Raw genomic sequence first — 8,741 nt, 5'->3', positions numbered from 1 at the left:
GTCTTTCTACCAATGCAGTTGTAAAATAGATTGATCGATTGATTGATTGATTGATTTAAGGGAAGAAGGGACCCATGAAAGTGAAAGTGCCTAGGGGTCATGAAAGTCAGGGGCAGGAGGATGAGGGATGTGAGAATAGGAGGTAACTTCCCTGGAGGCGTAAGGGAGGTATGACTTCTCGGGACAACCAGAGCCGTAGATGGCCTGGCCCCTCACAGGCAGTGCCTAGGTCCAGGTGGGGAGAAGTGGCCACTGAATCAGCTCAGAGTTGCCATGGTGATTATGATTGACACTGGGGCAATGCTCCTAGAGAGACCTTAACTCTGCAGACTTGGCCCAGCCAGTGTGTTAGCTGGCAGGGCTAAAATGAGAAAGGAGAGGGAAGAGGACTGGATTCAGAAGTAGGAGGATCTGGTCTTGGTGGCTTTGGATAGAAAAAAATAAATGTAAATGAGGTTCAGGTGAGCACATTTGTTTGCTAGTCAATATGTGGGCACTTTTTGATCCCGAGCTGGGCATTCTTTATTCTTGTTCAGAAATGAAGAGGAAGAAAAGAAAAAGAAGTACCACTCTGACCAGGGCTCCCTCACCTCCTCTTGCTCCCCCTACCCCCCCCTTCACTTCATCCCCATCCCAATGCCCTGCAAGGTCCCGAACTTTGTGTATGATGAGCAAGTGGCCCCACCTGCAGTCAGAGGTCACGTTCACTAATCCAGAAATTAAAGTGCCCGGAGAAAACTGGCTAATCAAATTATACATTCCTGAGAACCATTTATAAGCCGGTACATTCTTTAATCTTAATTAGAAATCTGAGCAGCTCCCGCCGTCTCTGTAATCAACATTTAAACAGTGCTGACCCCCATGGCGCTAACCTTGAGAGCCACACACCCACCAGAGAGCTAGTCGCTATCTCCTTCCTGGAGAAGGGGTGTTGTGGGGCTGCAGGCAAGGTTGAATTACTTGGCTGCCCTCTCAATATCCCGCGTCCTCCCCTCCCCAAGGACAAACATACACAGAATCTCAACCTATTAAATTAACTCCCCACTCAATCCCCACCACAAGCCAGGACCCGATCTAGGTTCTTGTACCTCTCACTTAACAATTATTACACCTTTCTAGCTGGCCCACTCTTTCTACAAACTACATCTGACCGTGACGATTTCTATGAAACTCCTCTGAGTTGCTTTAGTGCCTTCAAAATACAATTCAACACCCTCTCCCCCGAGCACAGTGCCTTAGCCTTTGAGGTCCAGCCCTGCCTACCTCTCTACCTCACTCCCCCATGACACGGAGGGGGTTCAGAGCATGCCACCCCAAAACATGCCACTCTGGCATAGGGATTATTTTGAGCTGAAGGCAATTTTGAGAAAGCAGACATGGGACAAACTCTGTGGCCTCCTTCTCTCTAGCAGGAAGGTAGGATGGCTCTTAATCACTAGAGACAACTCTAGACTCTTATCAGCCCAGAGAAGACATCAGAGGAATCTACATTACAAATTTTGCTAAAACAACCCTTATCTTCCATTAGTTTCCCCCATATATTTACCTTCCCACAGTTTGCCATCCTTAAAAGCCTAAATCCCTGTTCCTTGTCTTGTCAATTCTCTATAAATTTATTGCTCTTTGTTAAGATGCTATATAAACCCATGTTCTAACCATCCCTTTGAGTTACTCATCACCGAGCTCCTCCATGTGTATGTGGGATGCACACGTTAACAAACTCTGTTTTTCTCTTGTTAACCTATTTTTTTTAAGACTAATTATCAGGGCCCCAGGCAATGAACCCAAGATGGGTAGAGGAAAAGAGTTAGTTTTATTTTTTTGCCTTCCCCGTAACACTGAACTAGCACCCTCTGGATACACTGGACACTTTAATTTTCTGAGCTTTTGCATGTACTGTGCATTCTGCCAGGAATGTTTTCCTCTGGCTTTAAAAACCTAGTCAATTCCTGTTTAGTCTTTAAAACCTTGCAAGGAAAACATGTTCACACAAAGGTTTGTACAGGAAGGTTCACAGCAACATGATTCATAATAGCCTAAAACTGGAAGCAATCCAAATTTCCATCAACCAGTGAATATATAAACAAACTGTGGTATATCCATCCAATGGACCACAATTCAGCATTACAAAGAAATGAACTACTGCTCCACGCAATAACAAAAATGAACCACAAAAGTGTTATGCTAAGAAGCCAGACACACAAGACTATGTATTACATGATTCTATTTATATGAAATTTCCAGAAAAGGCAAACCCATAGAGGCTGAAAGCAGATTTGTGGTTTCCTTATGCTGGAGTAAGGAACAGTAATTACAGCACACAGGCATGAAGGGAATCTGGGGATGATAGAAATGTTCTAAAATGGGCTTGTGGCATTAGTTGCTCAATTGCTTAAACTTAAAATACTATTGAAGTGTACACTTACAATGGGTGAACTCTATAGTATGAGTAAAATGAACAGAAAAGCTGTTAATCAGTAAAGCTAATTAATGGATGGATGGAGAAATGAATAGATAGATCTGTGATGAAATGTGTGAATTGAGTATTCACTGAAAAATTCTTTCAACTTCTCTGTATACTAAAAAATTTTCCTACTAAAATGTTTGGGAGGGCAGGTCCTTGGTCCTTGATTCTTTCTCCTCCCTCCACACACCAACTCTGAAAAGAACTCATCACTCCTCTTTACTAATTTTGTTTACCTTACACAGACTTTTTTCCTTGTGAAGCTGATCTTTGTCCTGCCCAGGGCCACTTGAAGAACCCTGTTACTTTTGCAAAGACGAGTCTAGAAAAAGTTCATTGTTTAAGGGATTAAGATTTAAGATATAACAAAACCTGTGTTTTGGCATTTTGTTTTGTTTTAATGGTTTAGCAAAATTTGCCTTACCTTTTGGCTGTTGGCAGCAGAAGCCCAATTTACACAGAAAAGTCAGTGCCTTTGGGGAGGAAAGAAATAGATGAGTGGCCTAACTTCTGCTCCCTAAGACTTAAAGTCAGGGAGATCTGTGGCTGGACTAATGGCCTGTAAAATCCAGGCCCCTGAAATAGAATTCTCTTAAGGAAAGAAGGTATCCAAATGAGTGAGCTGAGCCCAAGTCAAGGACATAAAAGTGCACAGAAGATGACTGGTTTGGGCAAACCATGTATAGGTACAGAAGTTCCTGTAGACTCAGAGATGCTGTTACTTTAGTAACAATGGCTGAGCATGTGAGCTTGATCCATGAGTGCTGCAAGTATGAAGCCCAAGTTTTGGGCCCTACTGTGGCCTAGAATGGGCCTTAGGGTCAGGGGACAAGAGCACTGTCAGCTATGAAAAGCCATAGCAGTTCCATTCAAGATGGCAGAGTAGAAAAATGCTTTACTTGCATCCTTTCACGACCACATTAAAATTACAACTATGTTATAGAACTGTCAAACTGGAAAACTACCTGAAGACTATAGGACTTCTAAACAGAAGTTCTATAACTAAGGATATAAAGAAGAGGCCACATCAAGACTGATAGGAGGGGGTACAGATGCAAAAGAGGCTGATCCAATACCCATGTGTGGTGGTTGAGCATCAGGAGGAATATCTTGGCTGCGAACACCTCCCCAATGTTGCAAAGGAACACAGCCCTACACCAGGGATTCCCAGCCCAGGGTTCCAGTGCCAGGAAGAGGAGTCCCCACAAAATCTGGCTGTGAAAATCAGCAGAAATTCTGACTGTCTGGGGGAAATGGAAGGGAGTTGAAAACCCAGACACCCTCTTAAAGGGACCATGCACAGACTCACTCAATCACAAGCAATCACCATGGGCTCTGAAGGACAGACGGCAGATTGGAATGTGCCACAGACATACTGGGAAAAACTGAGTTGTTTGGCTTCAGGGCAAGGGCTGGAACAACAGACACCATTATCCCTGTGTTGAGCCCTCCTCCTGTGCAGCATACAGGCAGGCACCATCTTGCTTGTGTTGAGCCCTCCTTCCACACAGCGAAGTCTGAATCTGCATTGGCCTAGTGAAATCTGCTCGCTCCACCCTGGTGACCCCCTGAGAGCCTGCCATATCCAAGTCCCACACTGCCAGAGGAAATTTCATGGATGGGCAACCAGCCCCACCCTATACTCTCAGTAGAAAGCCCCTCTAAAAGCAATCAATAGGCCTCAGCTAAGCACCTTGGGAGGCACTTTCAGTGGTGGGCAACTAGCCCTGGCCCAAGTATTTCTCGAACAAGTCTCAGGGGTCTGCAGGCCTGAGGACAGCAGCTGGCCTCAATGTGATCTGAGATTTTTGCAAGTAGCTTCAGGCTCAGCACTGGCACCAAATCAGAATCTGCATTAACCTGGGGAACACAACTTGCCATACCCTGGTGACTCCCTGGTGACTCCCTGGGACCCTGCCTCAGCCAGCTCCCACACCATCCAAGGATCTTTCAGCTGCTGAGCCTTATGGGCAGTGGGCAGGCAGCTTCAGGCTTTGGGGTACCCTGGGCCTTTTGCCGAGCTGCCCCAGACCAGGTGCTCATGGTAGCCAGACTCAAACCAGTGGTAGCATGGCTTCTTCTGCATGCCTTCAGGTCCAGAACAAGCAGCAACCAACTGAATATAGCTTTGTAGCTCATACCAGAGAGCCCGGGGCTGGTTACAGGCAGTGGTAGACCTTTGCTTGCACAGAAGCCTCGCCCAGCGGGGCTCCAAAACCAACAGACCCAGAGGCTGGCATCAGACCTCAACAGGACAGCACCCAAAGAGTGGTCTCAACATGCATACGAGCCCACTGGCAATCAAGGCTCAACTAAAACAGGAAGACGCACACAATCTAGATAAGGAATTCTCCTGGAGCATGCAGCGCAAGTGATCAGAGAGACGGTGCCACGGGGCCACACAGGACACTTACTACATAAAGCCACCTAGCTAAGACTGGGAGACATAGCAGATGTGCCTAATACATGGAAACAAACACAGAGAGGCAGCCAAAATGAAAAAACAAAGAAACATGACCAAAATGAAAGAATAGGAGAAAACTCCAGAAAAAGAACTGAATGAAATGAAGGCAGGCAACCTATCAGATACAGAGTTCAAAACACTGGTAATAAGGATGTTCAAGGAACTTAAGGGAAGAATAGATGATCTCAGTGAAAACTTCAACAAGAAGATAGTAAGCATAAAAAAGGACATAGACATCATAAAAAAGAACTAGTCAGAAATGAAGACTACAATAACTAAAATGAAGAATACACTAGAAGAAATCAACAGCAGATTACATGAAGCAGAGGACATCAAGCATACCAACTTTTTTTTTTAATAATTTGACTTTATTTTTATTTTATTTTTTTATTTTTATTTATTTATTTTTTAGGCAAGGCAACCCTTGGTTGACCTCACAGATTGCAAAGACCTCGTCAGCTTACAATCCCTTATTTTTTTATTTTTTATGCCTACAGCCCCTGGTCTTCCTAAGTGGTCTCACATCCAAATACTAACCAAGCCTGACCCTGCTTAGCTTCCGAGATCAGATAGGATTGGGCTTGTTCAGAGTAGCATAGCCATAGATAAGCATACCAACATTTGCATCATAGGTGTATTGAAAGGAGAAGAGAGACAAGAAATTGAGAATCCATTTGAATAAATAATGACTTAAAACATTTCTAACCTGGCAGAGGAAATAGACATACAAGTCCAAGAAGCACAGAGAGTCCCAAATAAGATGAACTCAAACAGATCCACACAAAGACACATCGTAATTAAAATGCCAAAGAGAGAATCCTAAAAGCAGCAAGAGAAAGGCAGCTAGTTATGTGTACTACTCCCAGAAGACTATAAGCTGATTTCTTAATAGAAACTTTGCAGGCCAGAAGAAATTGGCACAAAATATTCAAAGTTATAAAAAACAAGGACCTACAACCAAGACTGTTCTACACAGCAAGGCTATCAATTAAAATTGAAGGAGAGATAAAGAGCTTCCTAGACAAGAAAAAGTTAAAGGAGTTTATCATCACCACCATGCCAGTATTATGAGAAATCTTAGAGACTTCTTTGAAAGAAGGACTGGATAATAATAACATAAATATAAATAATAAAATGGCAATAACTACATACCCAACAATAATCACTTTAAATGTAAATGGATTAAATGCTCAAATCAAAAGACATAAAGTAGCTGAATGGATAACAAGACCCATACAAGACTTCAGTGTCTACAAGACTTCAGATCAAAAGACTCACACACACACTGAAAGTAAAAGGATGGAAAAAGATATTTCATACAAATGGAAATGAAAAAAAAAGCTGGGGTAGCAATAGTTATATCAGACAAAATAGACTTTAAAAAAAAGCTATAATAAGAGACAAAGAAGGACATCGCAAAATCATAAAGCAATCACTCCAACCAGAGGCTATAACCCTTGTAACCGTTTATGTACCCAACATAGGAGCACCTAAATACATAAAGCGAACATTGACTGACATAAAGGGAGAAATCAACAGTAATACGTCACAGTAGGGGATTTTAACACCCCATTGAAACCAACAGACGGATCTTCCAGAGAGAAAATCAACAAGTAAACAATAGCTTTAAATGACATACACACCAGATTAATTTAATTAATATTTTTTAGAGCATTTCACCCTAAAGTAACAGAATATACATTCTTCTCAAGTGCACATGAAACATTTTACAAGATAGACAACATGTTAGGTCATAAAACAAGTTTCAGTACATTTCAGATTGAAATTGAAGAGGAATTTGCATTCAAAAGGCTAATCAGCTCTCTGTTCTGCTTCTGTAAATATGCTTGCTGCATGAGCTGTACTCAAAATTGACTAAAGACTCACCTTCCCTTTTGTTTGCTAAGCAACAAATGTAACTGTTTGTACCCCCTAGCAACTCCTGTGCTTTGTAGCACTTTGTAACTGTCAGTTACCCATAGCAACAGCTGCCCTTGTAATGTAATGTAACTACCTGCAACCATAGCAATTCTCACTACTTTGTAACAGTCTGAGGACAAATTAACCAATCAGCCCATGCCAAAAAGGGTCTATATAAGGAATGGTGCAACTGAGCTCTGGGCCCAGATCTTCAGAGTGCTAGTTCCTCTGGGACCACCAGCGTAATAAACCTGAGTTCTCCAACTCTCTGAGTGCTGCTTGGTTTCTCACCAGTCTAATTTTGGATCTTTTCTGCAACAAAATCATAACAAGTATCTTCTCCAACCACAATGGTATGAAACTAGAAGTCAGTTACCAGGAAAAACCTGAAAAACACATAAAAACATGGAGGCTAAATAATATGCTATGAAACAATAAATGCATTAACAATGAGATCAAGGAAGCAATCAAAAGATACCTGAGACAAATGAACATGAAAACACGAACCTAAAATCTATGGGACAGAGCAAGAGCAGTCTTAAGAAGGAAATTTGTAGCAAATAGGCCTACCTCAAAAAACGAGAAAAATCTCAGATAAACAATCTAACCTTATACCTAAAAGAATTAGAAAAAGAACAGTAAACAAAGCCCAAAGTGATTAGAAAGGAAAAAAATTATAAAAATCAGAGAGGAAATAAACAAAGTAAAGTCTAAAAACAATAAACAAAAGGTCAATAAAACCAAGAGCTGGTTCTTTGAAAAGATAAATGAAGAGATAAACCATTAACCAGGCTCACCAAGAAAAAAAGAGAGAGGCTGCAACTAAATAAAATCAGAAATGAAGAAGTCACAACTGGCACTACAGATACAAAGGATTATAAGAAAATACTACAAGCAATGATATGCCAACAAATTGAACAATGTGAAAGAAATGGATACATTCATAGAAATATACAATGTTCCAAGACTGAGTCAAGAAGAAACAGAAAATCTGAACTAATCAATTACAACTAATGAAATCGAATCAACAATCAAAAAACTTCTAGCAAACAAAAATTCTAGATAGTGAATTTTACCAAACATTCAAAAAAGAAATAACACCTATTCTACTCAAAGTATTCAAAAAATTTCAAGAGGAGGGAAGGCCCTCACGCTCATTTTACAAGGCCACCATTACTTTGATTCTTAAACCAGACAAAGACATTACAAAAAATAATAATAAATTATAGGCTAATATCCCTAATAAACATAGGTGCAAAACTCTTCAACAAAATATTAGCAAACCAAATGTAGCAATACATTAAAAGATCATATACCATGATCAAGTTGGATTTAATCTTGGGATGCAAGTTGGTTCAATAACCACAAATCAATTCATGTGATACACCACCGAAACAAATTGAAGGGTAAAAATCATATGCTCATATCAATAGATGCAGAAAAGGCAATTAACAAAACTCAGCATCAATTTGTGATAAAAACTCTCAGCAAAATTAGATTAGAGGAAACATACCTCAACATAATAAGGGTTTTCTTGACAAATCCACAGCTAGCATCCTACTCAACAGAGAAAAGCTAAAGGTGTTTTCCTTAAGATCAAGAAGAAGGCAAAGATGTCCACTTTTACCATGTTATTCAACATAGTATTGGAAGTCCTAGCCACAGCAATTCGATAAGCAAAAAAGACGTAAAAGGCATACAAATTGGAAAGGAAGAAGTAAAACTGACATTATTTACATGTCATTATTTACAGATTACATGATATGATACAGATAGAACCATAAAGATTTCACCAAAAAAAAAAAATGGTTAGAGCTGTTAAATGAACTCAGTAAAGTAGCAGAATTAATATTCAGAAATCTACTATATTTTTGTACAGTTATGAACTATCAG

General features: G+C 40.6%; 1 pseudogene; it reads right to left on the bottom strand.

Annotated features, from left to right (window-relative positions):
• Positions 1–5,416: 5,416 nt before the first annotated feature.
• LOC112480477 lies at positions 5,417–5,535 on the bottom strand (annotated as a pseudogene).
• Between the last annotated feature and the right edge of the window lie 3,206 nt (positions 5,536–8,741).

This window comes from Pteropus alecto, unplaced genomic scaffold, assembly GCF_000325575.1.
Source record: "Pteropus alecto unplaced genomic scaffold, ASM32557v1 scaffold224, whole genome shotgun sequence".
Lineage (NCBI taxonomy): Eukaryota > Metazoa > Chordata > Mammalia > Chiroptera > Pteropodidae > Pteropus > Pteropus alecto.
Note: the sequence above shows the minus strand (reverse complement) of the source record. Positions and strands in the feature narration are given on the sequence as shown.